The 11867-nt window shown below is 31.7% G+C and overlaps 1 pseudogene across 1 annotated transcript in view; it reads right to left on the minus strand.

Annotated features, from left to right (window-relative positions):
• The window catches only part of LOC147806734 (serine/threonine-protein kinase mig-15-like), a 62236-nt pseudogene extending 51058 nt beyond the window's left edge, over positions 1-11178 (minus strand). Inside the window, exons 1-3 of the transcript XR_015435686.1 lie at positions 11132-11178; positions 2884-3088; positions 429-647 (exon numbers count right to left, since the gene is read on the minus strand). The product of XR_015435686.1 is annotated as a serine/threonine-protein kinase mig-15-like (transcript). The remainder of the gene's footprint in view (positions 1-428; positions 648-2883; positions 3089-11131) is intronic.
• Positions 11179-11867: the final 689 nt, after the last annotated feature.

The raw sequence follows: 11867 nt of genomic DNA on the forward strand, positions 1-11867 counted from the left end.
CAAAACAATGCCATCCAAAAATTTTTAAAACAATTATAGTCTTTTTCTTTGTAAGAAAGCCAGCAGTTAAAATATGCAAGTACATACAAACGTAAGTCAATATAAAGGGCTATAATGTATTCAGTCTTGTTCTAAATGTATCACGGTTTTTTTTAAAAAACTCACACCTAATTTTATCACTAATCTAGCACTAAAACTAAATCAGGTAATTTGGATATAAACTTTTGATGTTTGAGAAAAAGGATTTTGTTTTCAAAAGGAAATGAACACATTATGAGGAGTGAAATAAGAACTAATAAGCACTTTATAGGAACCCTGTAACAGAATTTAGGTTTCAGGAATAATATTTACATAATTTACTTTGCTAAATAATCGTGTATCAAAAAAGAGACGGAGAAAATATTTTTAAAAAAGTGCTCGATTCTCACTCCATAAGGCAGCACATAGAATATCAGAGTTGAATCGTACTTTCTTATTTCTGGAGTGTCATCAGATGACTAGTGCAATGTTGGTGTAACATTGACACTAACATGGCTCTCTCTCCTTGGAGATGGAAAGGGACCAGTACCATGACCAAACCCAAATGTGAGAAAAGAGCGCTGTTTGTGTTGTAGTTGAGGAGGGGCCTTTCCAACAGCTTGCCTATACTGTTACATAAAAGAATAAAGTTATTCAATTAGAAAAATAAAACTAAGAGGTAAACAGACAATAAAGCAATATAAAAAGCAAGCATCAAGAAACTATAAATATTAATTTATGCTGTATTATTTAAAATTAGCACAAAAACAAAGCCAATACTTATTTTTAAAAAAGTGGTGATTTTATTTTAACATTTAGTGCAATTGCAATAGCACATAAATTTTTTTTTAACACTTACCTCCTGATATATCTGCAATGAAAATTAAGATACTTTTATTATACTGATTTCTTTAGAATATTTAAAGCGAAAGTCAAATTTATACATAAGTAATATTACTTTTCATTTCAGTTAAAATAAAAACTAAATATTTTAAGCAAAAGTTATGTAATGAATGTATATGTAGTTACATATGTTATAGTGAATGCTAAAAACTTGGTAATTTCTCTTTCCAATAACCTAACTAATTACTATTAAAAAAGATAACCATACACAAAAATTTTAATGAGACTTAAAACTGGAATATTATATTATGTTGTTCCATTTAAAATATGTTATTTATAAATTCTAAAAACAAACAAAAAAAATTATCATAATTCCTACTTAAAAAGCATAACTCTCTCAAATAGAAACACATAAAATTTAAGCGAATATTTTATTTAAAAAAAAAATCACATATTAATAGCACATGTGGGTATATTTTCTGATAATTAACTTTAAAAATTATTAATGTTTCAGTCACCAGAATATCTTACTTAAAATATATATTGAATGAGCCAGTTATACAAGTCACAATAGGAAAAAACGAATTTCTTAATTCTAACTAATATTTTGCAGGGGTGACATTAAAGAAATGGGGAAACAGAAGGGAAAAAAATATTATGCTTTAAAAACAAATAAGAATATTTTAAGTGCAATAAATGTATCAAGTAACAAATCAACTAGATGTTTCCAAAGGTCTGTCCAGACATTTTGTGAAAGGTCCGTTTTTGTAAAATTGTGAAAAAATTAATCGTAATTTGTGAATAAAAAATAAATGTTAAGTCACATTCTTTCAACCAGGGTCCTGCTTTTGTGAATTTGTGCAAATAGGGTCCTGTTATTGCAAAAATCCTTTACAATGAGTTTTTAAATTGTAAATGGATACAAGATTATGCTCAACACTGTAAAATAATAATAAAAACAAATTAAATTTTCAAAAATAAACAGCTATTGCTGCCACTAAATTAGAAATGCAACACACAAATATTTGGTTAGTCTATACTTAGTTCCTTTGCATTTGTCTTTCTCCCCCCCCCCCCCGCTTCCTGGGAAAGGTTCATTCGATTAGCTAAACAATAGTGAATATAATCAAATCTGTGAAGGGTCCACTTTTAAGTTAAAATATTTTGTTAAGGGTTTGTTAATAGACCCAAATTTCTTCTAAATAGATCTTAATTTTTGAAACCAATGCCATACAGTATGCTTATTCACAGCACTACCCCCTGACACTTGACATATTCGGAGTTCTCATGCAGCTAGTGATAAGCAGTGTATGGTGTACCTGCTTTTATAACAACTAATATTCCTACTCTGAACCGACAGGATTTTTGTCCACTTTACACACTAATTTACTTTTCACTCAATAGCAAAGCAAAGACAGCAAGAACTTTATTAGTTACCATATATATATTATATTAAATATTAACTCATGCATGCATTTTAAAGTTCAAAATATATACACACTTAAATATAGTAATATAGTTAACAATTATGTTTAAATTGAGATTATAGTTCAAAATTAACTCTTACTTTAATTTAAAACATCTGTGCTAAAATATAAATTTTGGTCAATAATTTTATAAAAAGAGTTTTCAGAAGAACTTTTGTTTATACTATGGTCAATACTTAAAGTTTATTTATATACACTGGTTATTTTAGATAATAGTGCATAATAATGGTAAAAATTTTGTTTGATATAATTTGAATTCTTAACTGTAACAAAAGAGGAATTTTTCAATACACTTTTTCTCATAAGTTTAGCTACTTAAAATATCAATATTAATGTTATACCAATACATAAAAGCAATTCTTAAGGTTTTTGGTAGCTTTCACTGTGATGGTTTCACACACAGTTATCTTAAAAAAGCTAAAAGTGCAAAAAAAAAAAAAAAAAAAAAAAAAAAAAAAAAAAAAAACTCGTTCACAATAATTAAGTCTTACTACAATTTTAGTAACACAACAGTTATAAAAATCACAAGTAATACCTCATCTGATATTGTTGAGTCTTGAAGCCCATGCTGTGGTGAAGACTGATGATCAGATGTGTTCGAAGCATGTTTCTGCAAGAGGTCAGGTACAACACCCATAGAACGTGCTAGCGGTCATCCCTATATTACCAGGAGAGCTTCGAGTCCAGGACCTCGATCACAGCCACCGCTTGATGAACTCCGATCTGTTCGCTCCCTATCACTGCAAATAACAAAAGAGCTTTAGTTTTCAGAACTAAACACAATTAAAAAGGAGAGAAAATTTAAAATCTCTGGAATTTAAAGTATAGCAGATATGCTTCTAGTCAGCTACACATTTATGCAGATTTTATTGCTATTACAAGAGTAATACTGTTTTACTACAGTGTGTTCCATAATTCAAGCAGGAAATAATTTTGATTGAAAACACAAGTTTTAAACCAAAAATTGTGATTTAAAAAAAAAACCAACAAAAAAACAACCTAGAATTGCATGTGTGATAGCGCGTTTGAAATTTTAATAGTCTAAACCCAGAACTTCCAGAAATCCACAACACTGGCATTTTATTTTCAATATCCGCATTTTATTAATCAAATGACATAAAACTCAAAGATTGGGTGACTTTTAGAACACTCTTTATTGCAAACAAATAGCATTTTTTCAGCTAGGAATACAAGTAATATTATGTAATTTTTTTAAAATTGTTAATACATGAATTAGAGTAACAAACCATGCCACAAAAATTTGACATCCAACAACTGACAGTAACAAAAATGACTACTAAAACTGTTCCCTAAGAGCTATCTGCTACTCTATTTAAGTGCTACTCTATTAAACAAGATTTGTCTTACTTATAGTTCTGAGGATAATATTATTTTTAATTTTCACAAATAAGCTTGAAACTTATATATCAGTTTCAAAATTAATACTTTAAATAACTATAAATACATGAAACAATACTGCATTAAAATGATAAACAATTCATAAAATTAATGTTAAATAAAGTGATACATTATTGCATTAAAAAAGAAATGGAAAAAGGTTAGCAATGTGTAATAAAGTAGACATTATATTAAATCATTTAAGTTTGTGTATTTTGAAGAAAAAATAATTTTTTTAAATGCAATGCAAAGATAGAAAATTTTAAAAATAGAAAGGTAGTTAAAGTAATAACTAACCATCAAATCAGATAATCTGTTTTGTTTTTGACTACCAGTGATACCACCATCAATTTTTTTATATTTGTAATCTCAACCTCCAAAAAGTTGTTCAATATTTTTGTCATCTGGAAAGAAAAAACATTTTAAATTAAGTGCATAAATAGGCACAGTTACCAACATGAAAATAACAATCCGAGGATTTTTTAAAAATGTAAATTTCATACCAATTCTCAAGTCATTTATATAACATTCTAGAAAAAGGAAATTTTAGAGATTTTATAATCATTTAGAAGAAACTGGTATTTCAAATTTGCTGCACTGCTTTTAGTTAGCAGTTGTCTTTAAATTAATTTGAATACTACTTGTATTTATTATTTTAGAAATAATGACTGGAGACAAAAGAACTGTTGCTGTCATGTGGACTCCAGACGGAAAACAAACTAGAGTAGTTTTGAGGTCTAGAACAGGGTTTCTTAACCTGTGGTTCATGGACCCCCTAGGGGTCCATGAGTCATATTTTGGGGGTACGCCAACTACTTTTAAGACGATGGGATTAATAATATTTAAATAACATTGATCTTTTTTTTTCTAAAAGATGAAAATACATACATATTTGAAACTAGGTGATTGAGATACCCCAAATTCAGTGCGGACCCTCTAATATCCTTGTCATATTTTTAACATTCTGCACCAACCGGCTTCCCGTTTGAACCATCCGGGGCAATCCCCTGTTTACATCCGATTTGCTATTTTTATAATCCTCTATCGACCCCTCATTTTTTATGAGCCGTCCCTTTGCTCTTTTCTCTTAGATATGCCAGATATCCTCCACAATATGAGGAGCCACATTCGTAAACCATATAAAAGTTTAACATTTTTAAAAACACAAAATAGCCTTCGAATTTTATTTCAATTGAAAATAAAGTAAAGTAAAAATAATTGATGGTTTTTGCAATAATTTTTTTTACAGGGGTTGGTCTGTGACTTCTTAAAAAATTTCAAAAAGGGTCCATTATACCAAAAAGGTTAAGAAACATTGGTCTAGAATGAACATTGCAAACTTGATATCTTAGCATAAAAGTTACAAAACAAAGAATTAAAGATAAAATTTCAATTAAAAATAGCAATCGGAATTCTGAGAAATGACAATGCTCAGAACATTTCAGATTAACAAAATTTAAGTATCACACAATAAACGCAAATTTATTAAGAAAATAAATAAACAAAAGATCAAGGTCCTTAAATATTAAACACTGTCTTAAGCTACTAAATGAATTATTTAAATTTTTATCTCTTATAATAATAATTTCTACCTTAGAAAATTTCTTGTTTACTTTGTTACAGAATAACAAATTACTTATTTATCACTTCAAAAGAAAGGAGAACATTTATAATAAATTTGAAACTAAAACTAGCTCAAAAATAACAAGTGCAGAATCCACCAAAAAAAAAACAAAAATCCATAAATTTTTCAATCTGATGATATCCATATACAATTTTTGTACACATACCTTTTACTACAGACTCCTCCTTAAAAGTAATCAAACAGTAAGTATGACGTTTTAAATTAAAACGGCTACTCGAAATAATAATATATTAAATTTAATAATAAATTGAAAACGCTTAAAACTAATTTCGTTGGATTTAATTGACGTGTTTACATAATTGCATAAACAAGCAAATAAATTCATTGGGGTAATAATAATTCAACTTCAACAATTCATCTGCAAGGAACATCGAGCAGAACAGGCACAAGGGCTTTCACACCAGTTACGATTCATTCAAAAGGCACATTCAACAGAACAAACAACAGAACTTCCACACAAATTAACATTAACAGGGCAATTACAATTCAGTTAAATGTATTCATTCACAAGGCACATTCAACAGATCAAGCAAAAGAGGCAGCCAAATAATATGTAACTAAGTCAACTCATGTGAAGAATTTAGTGCCAAAAACAATATTATTTATATAAAAATTACAATAAATGTCGTCAACATGCCTAAATACTCGAGCATGCGAACTTTCATTAGTTAACCAGAAATACAAGTAGCCGTGAATTTAAAAATGATTGTGCACCCTGAAATAGGTAGATACTATTAAAAAACATGCATTTCTATTTTAATTGAATTCTTTAATTTAAAAATCCAAACTGAAAACAAATTTATATGGTAAAAATAAATTATTGGTTTAAAATCAATTTCCAAAGATTGTACGAAAATATTTTTACACTTTTAGCTTACTTGTCTTCTATGACCGTTTTAGTTTTCTTTGGAATTCAAATTTTATAAGAGGTAAGATAAAAGCGCTCAGCAAACTGTTAAGTAAACACCTTAAAAGGGAGCAGAAATAAGAATAAATAGCTTTAGTGTAAAGGTTCCTGGTCGAATCCTTTTACCCTGGACTTTATTCCAAATATTCCTATTTCCTGGTATATATAAGTCCCGCAGTGGACTAATCGTTAAGACACGGTTCCCAGGCAGATCACTGAAGTCAAATGTTCGAATATAACACCAATTTTCGTAAACAATTTTGACTGAAAAAAAATAAATACCGATTCCCTGAAAAATATTAGTTGCTAAAAAATTACCTTCGATTATCTTCCTGGATCAAGTATTGAGAGAAATTTGCTTTCGTAGAGAACTCTTTGGTGCAACTATCCCACATTTGCGTAACATGGAGAGGAAAACCACGAAAACTTATTTCGGTTAGCCTGACGTCAAGGGGACTTTAACCCATGATCCGTCTACCGCTGAGGATATTTTACATCAGCACTGTGGACGGTGAGAGCCGGGTGCGGAATTCGTATCGACCAGCCATTGTATCCTACCAGGTTTACCTGATCGGGAGGCGAGCTCTCTATCCCCTGAGCCACCACGGCTCAATACTATCATTTTTATTTTATGATCGTCGTTGAACAGCTGACCTAATTCTGGGTTTCGATTACCAATGTTCAATTCTGTATTCTTGTAATTTTGATCACAATCCAGAAGACAAGGGAGCTCCTGGATCAGAGTTTTTGATTTGTTATGGGAACATGGAGGACTTTGTGACCTGACAGATTTAACGGGCATCAGTCACTATTTACTACACGGGGAGTCATCGGCCGGCGATCTCTTCGACATGGGCCCAGTATCCTACGAACTAGGCTATCCTAGCCCTCTCTTGTAATTTTATTTTATATCCGATTTTGGGTCCTCTCTTATAGTTAAAATTGGGGATTCAAGGTCACAGTCACTTCCTTCGTCGCTATGGTAACAATGTGACTGCCAACAATGCCACTATTTTTATTCAAGCCGCAATTAATGAATATCTATAACTCATAACTGTATATTATTATAATTACGGGGGTGGGGGAAAGTGAGATATGCGGATACTGTGGTGACACAGTGGGGTGAAGTGTACATTCACCGCATTTCTGCGTTATGTGGTTCGGGCAGAATGTCGAAAATACGATATTTCATTTATGAAAACCAATGTTATCATTTGGGATGTGAGCAAAAACTCTTATCTGGATGAACTGCATAACTGTCACTACATTAAAAAAAATGAAATAATTAAAGTTTGTACAGACGAACCTCGCTATAGTGAGCGTTCAAAGGACAGAAATTTCGGTTCACTATAACCGGGGTTTCTCTATAACCATTCCGCAAACGATTTTAACTTATGGTTCCAAACTCCCCCCCCCCCCTTTTATTACGCATTATTTAAATTATTGACCCATAGAACGAAATACAAAAATGACTGAAAAATAATTCGTAGTAACAAAATATGTTCACTTTTATTTTTTATTACTCTTCGTCTAGTGTACAAAATTTTTTTTAGTTATCTTTAGTTGATGAGCAATTCTCAACATCGCGAATATTGAAACACTTCCCGACTCTCCGATAATTTTTCTAGAATTTATGTTATTCCGCTTTTTATTAAACCTGTCTAACCAGCCATTCGAGCACTTAAAAGTAATCTCACCCAATCGCTTAGCAAATTCAATTTGACTTGAATCACTTGTGGCCAGACCAGGGGCCCCCATCAGGGGGGAAGGTGGGCGCACGATGCGCCCACTTAAAGCCTGGGGGGGGGGGGAATTTTTACACTAAATAAAACGAATAGTTTGGGGGGAATTTAGAATTTGCCCAAGAGCTTGGGGGGGATGGGGGCCACTGGGCCAGACATTGGAAGAGGGCGGCTTCTTTGAATGCTGAACATATTCAATAATGAAGCACACAAGAAAAAATGCTTATTGCTACATTCCATGCTGTAGATGGTTTTTAAAAATCGGTATATGTATTTGTTTTGAAGTAGACATTTCAAAATTATTGCAAAAAAATGAAGAAAATAAGATGAAAAAAAGTGCATACTATCCAAATTCGCTTCTTTCTTTGGTTCACTATATCCACAAAAAATAACATTATACGTGTGCAGCAAGGCAGGGGAGCGAACATTTCGTTCACTTTATCCGGGAATTCACTATAAACCGTGTTCACTATAGCGAGGTTTGACTGTATTCTCAACTTGGTGGTCCATGATATTAATGAATTCACGAACGCTGATTTAGATAATAGCAATTCTTCATTTTTTCTTTTTAAATATAATCTCCAGCTTGCATGATTGCTTCTCATTATGTTTTTATTTAAATATTGTTTTTTGAAAAAAAGGAAATAAATTTTTTTTTTTTTGAAAAATAAAACTTATACTTAAGAACTATAGCATTTTGTGAATTTGCATTTATAATTGTTAATAAAAATTTATTAATAATTTTAGCGTAGAAAAATAAACGTGTAACACTAATTCGTATCTCTGAAGCAATAAATTTGTGAATCAATCATGGATACAATGAATGAGCAAATTTATGAAACAGAGAATTAATAAAGTCGTCAATCAATGATTATCAGCGATTCAATAAATTAGCAAATATTTGACTTAATGAATTGATAAATAAGAGAATGCATGTATCAACAATCGATTCATCAGAGACTTAATCATCGAATGCGTGATTTAACAGGTGAGTGATTTATTGAATCGATAAATATGTAAACGAAAATGAAAAAGAATCAACACATTACGGAATCAATAAAATAGTGCGACTAAGAGTTCAATCGACTAAAAGTTCAAAGAATCACTGATTACTGATTCGCTTCTCATTGATTAATTTTTTCTTTAATACTCTAATTCGCTGTTTCATTTTCCTACTAATAATTTAATTCATCTTTTCTTGCTTTCATCCCCTGACTGATAATCAGATGCATTCAATTTTTGTTTATTTCACTTGATCCGTTTTTTAATATGGTAATTTATTTTTGATATATCAATTCACTGTTTTTTTTTCTTCAATTTAATGATTCATTATCCACTGACTCGTTCATTTATTAATTTGCTCATTTCATGGATTTGAAGATTCTTGAATTTCATTCTTAGCCTTATTCTATACTTATTTGGACATTTTATTATACTTATTTCATTTTTTACTGTTATGTGTGCACTAAATGCGAAATTACGGATAACTATTACAATCTAATAAGTAACTACGAGTATATAAATAAATTTCAGTTGTTTATGGTAAAGATAAATAATCAAATTAAAAAAAAAAAAGAAACTCTGGTTAGTAAGCTTGTTTAACTGAAATTCTGTAGTTTCATATTACATTCAGAAAATATTTCTGACTCTTACTAAAATAAGTAAACCGTTTCTAAGTTTGATTTCTCTTTGTTTCTAATAAGTATAGAAGTAAATCAATGAAAGAAAAAATAACAACTAATTTAAGCCAATCCAACACTAAAATTCCACAATATAATTGTATTTTTCACCATATATGAGAGTCGTTCAAATGAAACCTGGTCAATGCGTCTAACTATGCATTAGACGTAATGGGGCGCCACGTAACTGCGTGTATGGCTGCACCATCTATTGCTAGAGAGACTGACGTATGAGCAACGTTTGAGGTTGCATAGCGACAGTGTGGTTGCACTTCGAAGAGAAGGTGGTCATGCAAGTTATCGTCCACTACGGAACATGCAGGCGAGTAAAGCAGGAGCAACGAGTTTCGGTGGGAAACGCTGGAACATGCACCGTACTGTCCAGACCTTTCACCGTGCGTCTTTCATGTTTTTGGACCTCTAAAACAAGCTATTCAAGTATATATTTTCAAAATGGACGACGAGGTGTGTGACTGGGTCCAGGCCTGGATCCGACAGCAGCCTACTAGCTTCTTCAAAGATGTAATAGACCAGCTAGTGTCGCAATGGGATGAATGTGTGCTAACAGTTTTGGCGACTATTTTTGAGTATGCGTACTGTGTATAAGTGCATTTGTGAGTTAATAAAATCGTTACTTTACACTAGTGATCGGGTTTCATTTGAATGTCCCTTATATACATAACATAACCAAATGCCGGGATAGCCTGGTCGGTAGGGAGCTGGGCCCATATCCAAGAGGTCGTGGGTTCGATCCTCGCCGGCCGAAGATTCCCCGTGTAGTAAATAGTGGCTGAAGCACGTTAAATCTGTCGAGTCTCAAAGTCCTCCATGTTCCCACAACAAATCAATACCTCTGGGGGTACTGATCCAGGAGTTTCCTTGTCTTCTGGATTGGTTCAAAATTACAAGGCTACGGAGTTGAACGTTAGTAGTCGTAAACCCATGAAATTGGGTCGGCTGTTCAACGACGGTTATAAAATAAAATAACATAACCAAGAACATAAACCAACATTGAAAGGAAAATGATTTAAAAAAATATTCAGTAAAACGTCATCACATAAAAAAAAAATAATTTTAATACATTTTTACAACTCTTTTTACAAGAACTTTGACTTTATCCTCATCGTGATGCCGCAAATTGCCTCATCTTTAAATACTCTTCATATTATTTTATGTATTACACACAGAAAGAATTGTCCTTTGTTATCATCTATGAAAAATATATATTCTTATCTGAAAAATAATATACTAGCTTCTTAAATGCTTTATAAAGGTTTGTAGAAATTAAATTTCTTCCCTTCTAAATCCTCCTTCGTAGAGCTACTTTCTTTTACTGCATTCCATTTGTATGAATACATTTATTGAAGAATTTAATGAACAATAAATAAATAAATTTATAATCGAACATTTACCTGATTCCTGACAGACAGGAAGCAGCCATCTTCTTCATGAAATTCATTTCTACAAATATTATAGATAATGCATTATAATAACTATAAATACAACTTTATTATGATTAAATAAACTAAAACGGAAAGATATTTGACTAAAAAAACTTCATTCTCTTCAGAAAATATACAGACTGAAAATAACAGTCGACATGTTTCAGAAATAGGCTTCTATTTTCAAGGCTTGTTACTTAACCCTACGAAGTTTGTTACTTTACAGAATTTACTTCGCCGTTTTTTTTACAGTTTGTTATAAAATTGCTTCGATCCTCTCCAGTTTTGGTTCATTTTGAGGTCTCTAAAACATTCCATAAGTTTTGATAATAGTTGAAGGCACATTCCTTGCCGTATAAACGCTTTAAAACTTGGTTGAAAGTACTCGACAGACATTATCAAGAATATAAGAAATCATCAATTGCTGCCTCATGGACCCGATGCGTCGTCGTTTTCCAATGAAGTAAAACGAGTTCGAATCCAAGCGATATCGGATCGATACGAATTCTTCACCCAGCTGGCACCGACCACAGTGCTAACTTAGAGTATCTTCAGTGAAAGACGGTTCGTGGGTTAGAGTCCCTTTGTCATCGGGCTAACCGTGGTAGTTTTTCTAAAGTAAATTTGGAATTAGTTCCTTCAATGAGTCCTACATTAAAGCGAATTCCTCCCAATATTTTATCCCGCAGTTCCCGTGTCTTCGAGA

The sequence above is a fragment of the Parasteatoda tepidariorum genome, chromosome 7 (genome assembly GCF_982258835.1).
Source record: "Parasteatoda tepidariorum strain Cologne lab strain chromosome 7, Ptep-v5.0, whole genome shotgun sequence".
NCBI classification, from domain to species: Eukaryota; Metazoa; Arthropoda; class Arachnida; order Araneae; family Theridiidae; genus Parasteatoda; species Parasteatoda tepidariorum.